The following is a 13,555-nucleotide window of genomic DNA, read 5'->3' on the forward strand; positions in this document are numbered from 1 at the left end:
TGAAATTGTTTCTTTGAATTGTACTTTGCATGGTAATTTGAGATTTCTTTTCTTTCTCTTTAAGACAATTTTGATACAGAAAAAGTGAACCCCAGGAGAGTGCTCCAAGCTTCAGCTCCTGTCTGAGGTGAGTGGTGTTTCATTAATTTTCTGTGAAATCTCCTTAGGTGACAGTATAATTATAATATTATACAGCTTAGCTAGACGGCTTCAAACGATCTGCCACCGCAACCCCAGAAAGGAAGGGTCATGCAGGGTACAAGGAGGCTTCAAGATTTCATTTTGAAAACTAAGTACTCTTGGCAAGGGACAAAACTGCTGATGGGTTTCTGTCTTTGAGGTGACTCCCTTTGCTCAGTTGGTAGCTTATAGCTCTGTGCGATGACTCGAATTCTTCAAGATGCCAATCACATCTGGTTCTACTTTCTCTTGCCTTGGGTGAGTGCATAGGAAAGGGTCCTGACTGAGAAGTATTGCAGGAAGGGAAGATTAATTACTTCATGCCGTGGCATGAGGATAGAGGAAAGTAGTGCTGGCAATCAGAATAACATGGGAGCCTGTCAGTGGGGCAGGTGTATGTGTGTGGGAGCAAATGGCTAAAACATTTGACTGATGAAAAGCATCTTTCTTCCTTTCGTCTCTGAGAACACATTAACATTCATAACTTTTCACAAGGCTTTAATTGGCTATTTCAGTAGTGCATTTTTGAATTTATCACTATCCATCGATTTCCTTGAAGAGTGGGCTGCCCGTTGCTTTTAATGGAGGTTATAGCTAAAAGGAACCAATAGCGTCACGTCTAATATTAGCACAATGAGAAATCAGATTTCTTATTCTGTGGTATCTGTAGACCTTGGCTCGGTAACAGAGTTCAATTTTCACCTACCTCAGTATGGCATAGAGAAAAGAAGTCAGAGTCCAGGATTGGCGTACCAGAATTTGGACTTTGTTGTTTCTCATTCATTACTTTTGTTAAAAAAAAACAAACAAAACAAAACAAAACAAAACAAAAAAAACAAAGTGGTGAGAGGTAAGACAACACAAGTAAAATGAATGGAAAAAACAATTCAAATGATTCATATAGAGTTAGGATTCAGAGTTCACAAAGTGCTTTGTGGTTTGCTTATGTGATTGATTGATGATATTAAAGGAAATTAGATATTATCAGAGGATCTTCCTGATGTAATGCTGGGCTGAATATAAATTAATGGGAGTTCAGATGCTATATGACTTTGAGAATGGAATCTATGGACAACCATGTTTTCAAGGAATAAGGTCTATGGTTGTTTTAGGTAACTCCGAGTCCAGAAATGTAATAACCTTGAATGATTCTCAGCCTTCCTAAATGCTCCGACCCTTTAATGCAGTTTCTCATGTTGTGGTGATTCCCCAACCATAAAATAATTTTTATTGCTACTTCATAACTGTGATTTTACTACTGTTATGGATCGGATTGTAATGTGAATATCTGATATTTAGAGTATCTAATATATGACCCCCAAAGGAGTCACCACCCACAGGTTGGGAACCATTGGTATTGTATCTGGTACAGGGAGTGATATGCTATACAACTAGCATGTGATGCCAAAGAAAAGAAATGAGTCAGTACAGATTTTCTTCTTTATTTAGTATTATTTTGCAGAACTAGGGATTGAACACAAGATCTTGCATATACCTCTCAAGCAATCTACCACTGAACTATAGTCTCAAGATTAGATTCTCTTTTAAAGAATAATAAGTAAAAAATTAAATAAATAAGTTGAGCTCAGCACAAACAAAATGAGCATGCGTGTATTCCTTTCTCTTTCTGCTCTTGTGTGTGTGTGTAAAAGTAGGTACAACTTTCTGTCATGATTTAGCCCCAAAGATAGACTGTAACTTGGCATTGTAAGTCAAATAAATCCTTCCTCTAAAAAACGATAATAAGTATCTTGTATAAACTTTAAAAATATGGACATATTTTAGGAACTTTCAAATTTCTCACATGTTAATCTTTGTATCAACATATTCAAAGTTAGCTAAGAATTTAACTATCACGTGCTACTTAGAACGAGGGATATTTGGTAGAAAAAGAGTATTCCTATATAATTTTTAATTCTGAGGATTTAAATGTTAAAGAAATGTCATTTAAAGTGTTGCTAAGGCACTGAATGACAATCAAATCTGTTCCAATATTTCTGGAAGATTATCAATCTCAAAGTATGAAATTCTTTCTGAAACAGAACTATCCATGACCCTTGTGGGTTGGCATGAGGCTAGTTTGAGTGGAGTTATAGCACTAGTAATTTTAAAAGTCAGCTTCAGTACATTCAGTTTTTCACGAAATACAAATATGGTAAGTATTAAAGTAGCCAGTAAAAGGGTACATGAATTTTGTGCCTTTTTGGAATGAGGATGTTAGTGATCCCTTTTTTTTCCTTTCCTTTTCTTCTAGATAATTAATCTTCTAGATAATTTTGGGAAAAGTAACTTAAATATAGGCATCTAGATTTTCAAGTAGACATAACATTTCAAAGGGTAGGTGGTTTATGTTACATCCCATTTCACTGCAGTTACTTTTTGAAGAAATTAATTTTGGTAAATCACCAAATCACAGGAAGATAAACACAGTAGATCAATGATATATTCACTGTCATCCTTTTTTTCTTGTTTGTTGTCAAGATAGTGACTTTTCCATTCAGTCATAAGAGAAAATGGTCAATACATATGTTTGTGACAAATTCTTAGTGTTTGAGACAGAAGCGATATTCAATTTTAAGACTAGTGTAAGGAGAGTAAAATGTATGGTGTATTTGAAAAATAATTCAGCTGTGAAGATGATTTCTGTACATATTGGAATATATTATATACACCATTTGTGTATTATGGACTTAAATTCTGGTTGTCAATTGGACTATTCTAGTTTTTGTGACTGCCAAATAGTTTGATTATCATGTATAAAACAGAGTATGAAAAACATAATTTGGGTATAAGGTTATTTGAACTGATTTTAATACAAAATATAACAAAGTTAACTACTTAAATGTAAAATTGTCATAATTTCCAAGAGAAGGGGGACAGGGTATGGGAGAGGGGAAGGGAAGGGGGAGGAGGAGATGGAGATGGAGACAGAGAGAGGAGAGAGACACAGAGACACAGAGACACAGAGACACAGAGACACAGAGAGAAGAGACAGAGAGATAGAGAGAGACAGAGACAAAGGGAGAGGAGGAAGAGCAGGAGAGGGAGAGGGAGAGGGAGAGAAGATAGAACCATGCAGAGGTAATACAGAAGATAGAAACACATGTTTTGCATTTTTTAAAAACTGTTGAATACAGGACCACAATTCATGAATGCGAAGAGTCATAGGAAATGAGATAAAAATCTGAAAGACAGGACACTGGCTGCACAACTTATCATTGGAAAATGACATGATAATCGCAATGGATATCAGAACCGAAGTCCTAGTAACCTGTAGATTTGTGTTATCACATTCAACTCCTTTTGCCCCACGTGTGTGTGCTTGAATAGTGTTAAATCCACCAAGTCCTATATGAAATGCTTAGGTGTATAAGCTTTCGAGTGTGCGACAATTAGTCTTTTAGTTGACTACTTGATGAATGACAAATCACCTTATCACACAGAATTTAAGGCATTGATCTATTTAGTCTTAATTACAAATGATTGTAGCCAGTGGGAAGTTTCTGGAAATCTGTTGGGCTTGGCAGTGCTCTCTTGTGTATCTGTCGTCAACTGTGAGTTTGCCAGGTGGTTTCACTGGTCCCATTTGGGCTCTTTTTCATGTGCATTAGGACCCCAGCTGAGACATCTGTGCCAATTTACTGGCCTATCCATGTTTCATCATAAGGAGTCAAACTGGTCATATCCTGTTCTTTTTGAGATTATAATGCAATTATATCATTTCTGCCTTCCTTTTCCTTATTCTCATATACTCCTCTCTCTCAAATCCATGACCTAATTTATCATTAATTGTTATTATATGTACATGTGAGTGTGTATACATATGTATTCCTAAATATAAATGCATAACACATATGTAACACACATGAACATATATATGTGTATATATATACATATATATATATATATATATGTACACACACATATGTTACTTTTTTCAGGAATGAGTATCTTAGTATTTTGATAACTGTCTTAGTATTGGATAACCAATTCATAAGCTCTTCTCTGGAAAAGACTTTCTCCTGTTTTTAACATTCCTTGGTTGCCTGTAGTTTTTGTAGGTGTTCGAGGCTTTGTGGGCCCTGACCATGTTAACATTTTTTATTATTTTAATCTGTTTTTATTGTCCATTTTCAACTCAGGTTTCAGGCAGTCAAGTTGGTGAGACTTTATAGGTACAGCTTCTGACATTACTGGGAGACACCATCTGACAGCAAACTCCTTAATCTTCTGCCTCTTCTAATCCTTTGGCCTCCTCTTATGCAATGTTTCCTGAGCCTTACATGTAGGAATTGTATTGTAGGAATATATATATATATATTCAAAGGAGAGTTTCTCATGGCTGGTGTTGCTATTTTTGTGAAATTGTCTTTGGCTCTTGAAAAATAATTGTCAGCCTAGATGAGAAATTTTTATTAAGCAATATATGTATATTTCTACAGACTTATCTTTATTATAAGGTTGTTAATAGGTTGACAGACTTGCAATGTTTTCAGCCATCCTTAATCTTATTTTACTTCTCTTTTCCTTCTTCTGTATCTATCTCCTCTCGTCTTCCTAGTTCTAGGCCCCTCTTTTGCTCTTCCCCCATTTTGGTGATGAGATCATTTGTACCTTGCTATTCCACCCTCTTCCCTATCTTGGCAACAATTCTCTTTTTAATTTCATGGTTTCCATAGTTACTCCCAGATCAATACTCACATCTGAAGATTTAGAACTAAGAGCCTCCAATGAGAGAGAAACTCTGACCTTTGTCATTCTGAGTCTGGGTTCCTCTCACTGAATATGACCTTTGCTAGTTCCAGTCATTTACCCACCACGTTAGTGATTTCATTTTTCATTACAGATGAGTGTTATTCAGTAGTGTTTATGTGCCACATTTTTATTATTCACATTGGTTGGTTGAAGAGAACTTGGGTTATTTCCATTTCCCAATACTGGTGACTGTAAGAGGAAAGAGCACGGCTGAGCAAATATCTGTGGAGTGTGACCTCAATCCTCTGGGCATGCGCCATGTGGTTGTAGAGCTGGTCCATATGGGAGCTTTCCTTTGAGCTTTTTGAGGGTTCTCCACACTGATTTCCAAAGTGGCGGCAGTGGTTTTCAGCTATCTCCTCAGTGAATGAGGGTTGCCAAGTCTCCATACTTCTCCCAGCATTTGATGTCAGCTATTCTGTTAGTCTCTGCCATTCAAAGTGGGCTAAGATAAAATCTGAAAGATGTTTTGAATTTCCTTAACAGCTAGAGATGATGAACATTTCTTGAGGTATTTCTTGGTCAAGAGTTTTCTTCTTTTGAGAACTCTGTATCCAGGTCCCTGTCTCATTTTTTTTTAAATTAATGGGTTATTTTTGTCATTACTGTTGATTTTTTATTTTTATTTTTGAGTTATTTATATATTCTGGATAGTAATCTTATTAATGGGTTATTTTTGTCATTGCTGTTAACTTTTTTGAGTTATTTATATATTCTGGATAGTATTACTCTGTCAGATGTATAGCAAGCAAAGATTGTTTTCAATTTATGGGCCTTTTCTTTACCAAGTTGATATTTCTCTTGGAGCTTTGTAGTTTTATGACGCTTCATGTGTCACTTGTTGTCACTAATTCTTAGACAAATGGAAACTTATACAGGAAGTCCTTTCTTATGGAAGTCCTTTCATCAGGTGGAACTAGGCGAGTCATATTCCTAATGGGAGAAGCAGAAGAGAAGACCATGACCACCCGCGAAATCTCCCGATATTTGTGCTTACTACACTTATTTACAAAGCTAATCTTTATTGGAGAATGACAAGGTAGCATTTTACTAAGAGGATGTCATATCTCATGACAACATAGTAGATACAGGGTAAGGGGGCAATTGTGGACATTTTTGCAATTTACCACATTAATAAGCAGCAAATGATACAGAATTAGAATTAACCAAGGCAAAAAAAAAAAAAAAAGAATTAACCAAGGCAAGTTGCATGGCTACCAATCAAGAATTTTATTTCAATATATCTTCTCCATAGCCCTTGTTATTAAGATATTTGTTGCCATTTGAGAATGTTGCATAGATTAGATACTTCTGTAGTTGAGTGGATTTTTGAGAATAGATGGTGAAAATATATTATGCAGACTTTTAGCTACATGGTGGACTTAACCAAATCCCTGAATTTCTATGCTCTCAAAAGCATTCCTTTCTCTGGGCCAATCACGCTTCACACCAGCCCTCCGAGTTGTAGAGGTCAGAGATAAAACAGTGGACCTTCATTGAAGAGATATGGACCACTGCTATTACCTATGCGTCACTAACCATTGAGCAGCCTTACCTACACGTTATTAAACTGTTTCATGGTCTAGGAGAATCCTACCCAGGCATCCCTCTATCCTTCTTCCATGGAAAGCATCTTAGTATGATGATTCTTCTAGCCCCTCCTCATGTCTGTTTCCCCCCACCATCACCAACCTGTCATTTGCACTCACATAAATGTTTTCCTTAATAAATTTGTTGCTCGTTTAATCCTGTTTTAGCATTCAAAATAGACTTCTCAGAGGACCTGTAATTACATACATTGATATATGAACTCATATATTAAGATTATCGCAACTAAATCTGTGAAGTTATCTTCACAAATCTGTAGAGACAGATGCAGCTATTTAGCTCTGTGTGTCTCTAGCTTTTAATTTCTGTTGGTGTCTTGGACAGCAGAATATAGGAAACATGTACCTTAATGTTCTCTTGGGTAGGTGAAGGTGCTTGGCTTCAATCTTATTTGAGACGATATAACGTGTCCACATGCTGCATATGCCAGGCTAACTAGACCCTGAGCTTCTGTGAATTCTTTTGTCTCTTCCTTCTGTATTGTTATAGCGGTGTTAGGATTTTGGGAATGTATTACTGCGTCTGACTTTATGTGAATTCTGGGGATTTGAACTTTCACCTCACACTTGTACCGCAACTGCTTTACTGAGCCATCTCCCTGACCCTCTCCTGTTCTTGACTGGCATGCCTTGTAAGATATCAGGAAGTTAATGTATGTTTCTTCTATTCCATAATCATGTCTCCAGTACGTTACAACAGCTAGGCTCTTCTGTGTTTTTTAATCCCTCCTGTGATGTGCACTGTGCATGCGTATGCTACTGTTATTGTCTTACTGCTGACAATCAGTTGGAACTGATGTGACAACTGTGTAATTCACCAAACTGTTGGCAGACCTTAACAGTCCAATAAAGCAATACTGCCTAATTGGTCTTGCTCATAAAACCCCGAGGGAGATGGTTGAAAAACTGTCTGTGATTGATTGAAACAAGAGAGATCACTCAACCTGTTGAATTGTGGTCCAGGCTACTTATTGTAATAAATGTTTAGCTTGGATTTGAGTGTATTATCCTGCTCATATGCATCGTGCATGCATGTCCCTATTGAATTCTGGGTATGTCAGTGTCACTTTGTCAGCATAAAATCACGTGCTAGCTAATCATGTTCCTCTTTAGACGCTAGCATTTCCATCATACAAGAAGGAAGTCTTATCCAGGGAAGCAAAAAGATTATTCTTGGAGTTCATTAAATTGAAATGTTTCTGGTTAAGTGTTAAATTGAGATTTAATTCCTATGACATGTCATTCGGTCATGTAAAGGTTATCATTCCATGGATTTTAGTCTATTTGTGGATCCTGTAACTGGCCTCACAATTAAGTTTAGAATAGATTAAACAAAAAAAGGGAAACCCACCCCTTTAGGGCTTATTTCCAAAACTCCATCTCTTTATTCTCACGTCTCTAGGCAACCGCAGTCTCTGCCATGTGTCTGGTTATTCTAAACATATCACAAAAATGGAACTGGACAGTGCCTCTTTAGGATTGGTACATTCTGCCAACACACTGTTCTTAATGTCATGGCTACATCCTGTACATCAGTGTTCTATCAGTGAATGACACTTTGTAGTCTCGATATCCCACATGTTATGTTTGTAGATCTTCATATTTATTTCTCCTGCCTACCTTTGATGTGAAATAACTTTATAAGTTTTCAGTGGATGTAGTTTTGTATTTTACTTATGTGTATTGTCTGGGTGTAACTGCTGGGTCATGACTTAACTTTAGTCATTACTAGAATTGCCAGACTGTCTTCCACTGTGGCCCTTGACTTCAGAATGGCAAATGGTACCCAATAGGGATATCACTAAGTCACAGGGTCAGGCTCCATCCTCCTGTATACCACTCAGGTTAGTATCTGGTAAGGACACAGTAAGAGGTGAAAGTAGAGGAATGAATACCCAAAACAGTGACTCATATACATGGAGTAGAATTGGGAATTTTAGTGTGAAGGGTTGGTTACCAGACAGTGTCTAATCTACCATGCTCTGGGGTATGGAAACATCATGTGGCCTTTTGAGCAGTCCTAAAACTCTCATTTTTCTAGGGAAGCCAGTGGGATCAACCAGGTGTAAATTTGGACTAATGATTTCTAAAGCACTTATGCATCTTTAACACTGATAATATATTTTATTGAAAAAAAATGGCCAAATAAAATGAAACGACTTTCTGACGAAGACATTTTCAAAACCTTTTCTTCTGCAATTCACAATCAAAAAGCACTTGTGTGTCTGTGACTGAAGCTCATGGTCCTGTTGGGAAAGTCATTTGGGTTACAATTGTACACCCCCCCACCTGGGGCAGGGTCCTTTCTAAAAATGTTACTTCTTAAGACAGAGCACTGGCATAGGTTTACAGATGAACCCACGTCAGGCAGTCTCTGATGTTTCTAACTTACCCTGAAGCTCCACGGTAGGTACTACATTTACATTCTCCTTGGGATTCAGGATGTTCTCTCCAAGTTCTTTTAGGACTCATTAGAGAGTTGTTTCTAAGACAGATTTTCAGCAATAACTACACTTCAGTAAAGCATCATATCGAAAATGAAAACTTAGTTTCCTGAAATTTACACCCCCCCCCCTCTTTTTTATGGCCATTTTTAGATGATGACTCTTAGAAAATGGCCATAGATGTTTCTAATGAGAATAGCTTGAGATTGTGATGTTAGCCATTGAGTAGTTTTGCAAACCTATACTCACCCATTTTTAGTGTTTTGTCCCTGTTTCCACTAGAGGTAATAAAAAGGAGCAGACTTGAATATCTCATTTTAAATTGACTGGGTAGTTGCAAACTTACAGACAGACAAGGGATATCCGATTGCTTCTGATTGTAACCCACACCTTTAGCTATGAGCAGGAAGCAGAAAGAGGCATTTTCTTCAGCTACCTTTTTCATCAGACTAATGGACAGCTTTTATGCCCCTCCCTGCAATGTACTTGCTAATATTTTATAAGATCTTTCTAGGATTCCATTTGACACCTGGAATTGAAAATAAGGTAATAATAAGCCCAGGACTTGGGATGATTGTTTCATTTCGTTTCATTTTTTTTTTTTTTTTGCTATTTCATGAGCACATTATGAGAATATGTTTTTGATCAAGAGCCAGAGTTACATTTCCTATATTTGTATGACAATTTGAGCCTAACAGCTCTCCAATATTCCAGTTCACAAATATGTGTGTGTGTGTGTGTGTGTGTGTGTGTATGTGTGTGTATGTGTGTGTATGTGTATGTGTGTGTATGTGTGTGTGCATGTGTGCATGCACAGAAGTGCATGGGGCTTTGGAGGAAATGCATCTGCTGTATCTACTTTTTAAAGAGTTGATGAAATGACTTTGCTGGATCTATTTCTTCGAAGGTGAGGAAATGCCATTAGGGTCCTGTCACCTTGAGCTGGATGTTCAGAGATCCAAATGAATGAGGAAACTCAGTGAACACTACAATTAAGCAGATAACTTAATGACATTCTCCCGATCTCTAATTGACAATATGTTTTCTGAGCCAGAAAAACAGGACAATGAGAATTTCCACACCATTGTGAATTACCGAGCAATTTAATTTCTTTCTCTAAAAGCCATACAAGATTGGGTCACCAAAAAGAATGATTTATCAACTCCCTCTACCCAGAAATTTCCATATCAGTACACAGAGTTTCTTCCAAAGTTGTCTTCATGGTGCTGTTTGAGCACTGTGTTGTCTTGTCACCAATTAGGGGGCATCTGAGATTGGCATATGTTTGTAATAAAATGAATAGAAGTACAATCAGATGTGAAATTGACTCTTAGGTTTCTAAATTGTTGGCACATTCCCCACCCCTTTAACCAACTCACCTTCTGTGTTGCATATGAGATGAGCTCTCCTGATTCTAGGATTGGATGTATGGAATATCCAGTGCTCTCTAGCGATCAGAGAGGCGACAGGAGATATATGAGTGAGTTAGAAGGTTACAGAAAGGACAGCATCTGCTTGTCTGTGAATTGATACTCCCCTCACTCCTCCCCACCCTTTTTTTTTTTTTTTTTTTTTTTTTTTTTTGGAAAACCATACACAGTCGCATTTGAAGTCACTGATCGGCTGCTAGAAGGTTCCAGCATTCCCATCTGGAAATGAAGGGCGAGGCTTGGATTATTTACTGAAGTGACATTTCAGGCATCTAAAACCCTGGCATCTGGATGATCTAGCAGCCCCCTTGGGACCCTTGCCTGTTCCTGAAGCGACTCCTCCTCTGTCTACCTCAGTTCTTGCTCCCTGCTGCAGATGGTTGCTCTGTAGTGCCACACATAACGCAAGAACCCTGGTGCTGTAAAAATGAACAATGTTGTTTTCCCACTGGATTTCTTTTCCACAACCACCATCGCTGGTGTGTCCTGCTTTCTGAAAGGTGAAAAACAGACCAGGGAAGTGTAAGGACAGGAAACAGCAATGAATAAATCATATTGCAAATACAGATGTTTTCATGTGCCAGAGGTCAGGAGTGATTTTCTTGGCTTAAATTCCGGTTTAATTTTTCTGTTTTCTCTTTCAATGATTATTGCTTGTTTTGCCTTTTAGGAATCATCTCTTTTATTTTTTAAGACTATAATGTGATTCAACTATTTCCCCTTCTCTTTCCTTCCTCCAGATCCTTTCATAATACCCTAACTTGTTATTTTTAATATTCATATTAATGGCCGATTTTTATTAACCATTGATATATGTGAATATGTTAATATATCCATATATATTAATTATATGTGTGTTTGTGTTCCTAAACCTGATCAGTTGTATATGGTTACTTGTTATATGCATGTTTGCAGTCCTGAAAATTTGGTATTGGACAATCAATTGATGTGCTCTTCCCTGGAGAAGACTATCTCCCCACTCAAGATTTTCTTAGTTGCCTTAGTTTGTGCAGGTGTGAGGTTTTCTGGGGATTTCCTCATCCACACTAGCATATCTTTTGTTGTCCTTGTTATTGTTTACCTCACATTTAGGCAGTCCTGTCTCTGAGCCTTCATGGGAATAGCGTCTCACATCATAGAGTATGCATCTCACAGTAAACTTTCTGATTATCTGGCCCTCACAGTTTTCATGTCTCCTCTGTGGTGTTCCCCAGGCCTTAGGTGTGGCAATTGTGTCAACACCTATCTTTTGCACTGGGCTCCAGAACTCTGCATTCAGATTGGTTGCGATTCTCTGTAGTGGCCTCTTTCTCTAGAAAAAGAAGTTTCCTTGATCAGGGGTGAAGACTCTCTGTGGGTATAAGGACAAATGTTGAGATTGTTGTTACAGATTTTGCTGGTTTAGTAAAATGGTGGTCGTAGGTTCTCCTCCAGTATCCAGGACTTCACTAGCCCTGAACAATTGCCTGGGTTTCCTGTACCAAGCATGGTTAACACTTGTTAAGCAGGTCCTAGAGTGTCTCTGCTGAAAATGATTTTTATTTATGTGATTGGAGCACACACCCCCATATTTGCACTCACACATTACTTTAGACTCATTTAGGGAGGAAAATATTTTGTGTAAAAATCAACTGATATTATTTTTCCCATAGAGAACATTAATGATACCAGAAACAATTTCACAATTTTCTTTTTTTCCTTATTTTTATTTTTTTTAAAAATATTTATTTTATTTATCAAGCCATTCATTCTCTCTCTCTCTCTCTCTCTCTCTCTCTGTCTCTCTCTCTCTCTGTCTGTGTGTGTGTTTGTATGTGTGTCTGTGTGTGCCCTCAGAGGCCCAGAGAGGGCATCAGAGCCCCTGGAAGTTAAATTTCAGCTGATAAGAATCAGCTCCAAATGTGTGTTAGGAAACAATAGTCTTCTGGAAGCAGAAGCAGAATGTTCTCTTAACTACAGAGCCCCTCCTGGGCCCTCCTTATTTATTGTCAACTCTAGTGATCACCACAGGCTATCATTAATTATTCATTGATATCAGAGAAAATTAGCAGTCCCCCAAATTTTTTATAAAGGGTAGCAGCTTATCAATATATTTTTTATAACCGTTCATAAAATAATAGATTCCAAAGATACTCCATAGTAAACTTAAACAGCGAAAGAGGCACAAATAAAACAATAAAACTCAGACTATCCCTCAAACTTTTATGGGTATAGAGGCTCATTCAGTTTCTGTTTCCATGTTGCTTAGAGAGATATAGTAAAGGGGATAGTAGGGTTGGATTCTGTCTTGTGGCATGGGCATCTTCCAAGGAAGATGCAGTTCAAAGGACAGTGGCTATATTTAGAGAGTCAAGGCATGATAGTTAGCAGCAAGTGTCAACTTGGCATAACAAGTGTCCCAATCATGTTGGGACAATGTATCCATATGGGATTATCTATGCTGGCTTGTTCTATAGGCACTGTTGGTCTGGTATTGTCTTAATTTGGTTAACTGATGTGGAAAACGCCAGCCAAACATGAGTAGTGCTGTTCTCTAGGCAGGAGGGCCTAGACTGTATCAAAGTAGAGATACAGTCCAACTGAGCACAAGTTAGGAAGCAAGTGAGCCGTAATGAATTTGTTGTGCTAATTTCTTTACTGTGATTCAATGACCAGCTATTTGAACTGCCTGTCTTGACTCCCCACACTGTGATCAACTGTAACACAGAACTTTAATTGAGGTAAACTCTTTTTATCACAGAAATTGCTTTATATCAGGTTTAAATTGATTTTTATTTTGATTGTAGCATTTATTAATTTAGCAAGTTAAAAATATCTCATTTTGCAATCCAGCCTAGCCTCAAACTTTTGGTCTGGCCTTGAACTCAGCAATTCTCCTGCCTTAGCCTGTGTGTCTTGGGACTTGAGACATGTGCTACTATGTCCGACTTAAAATTATGTTTTTATTAAAATGTTCATCCAGCCCCTGTATGTCTGAGAAGAGCTTAGACATACATACTTTATTTTTAGACAGAGTTGGCATGTGTATGCAGTCTTCTATTTGCAAGCTGTGATGGTCCCTAGCATGGTGTTGCACCTCTCTGTGACTTTTAATCTGTAAAACTGAGCGATACCTGTGTTATTTACATCACAGAGATGA

This window comes from Apodemus sylvaticus, chromosome 19 (assembly GCF_947179515.1).
Source record: "Apodemus sylvaticus chromosome 19, mApoSyl1.1, whole genome shotgun sequence".
In the NCBI taxonomy this organism is placed as follows: Eukaryota; Metazoa; Chordata; class Mammalia; order Rodentia; family Muridae; genus Apodemus; species Apodemus sylvaticus.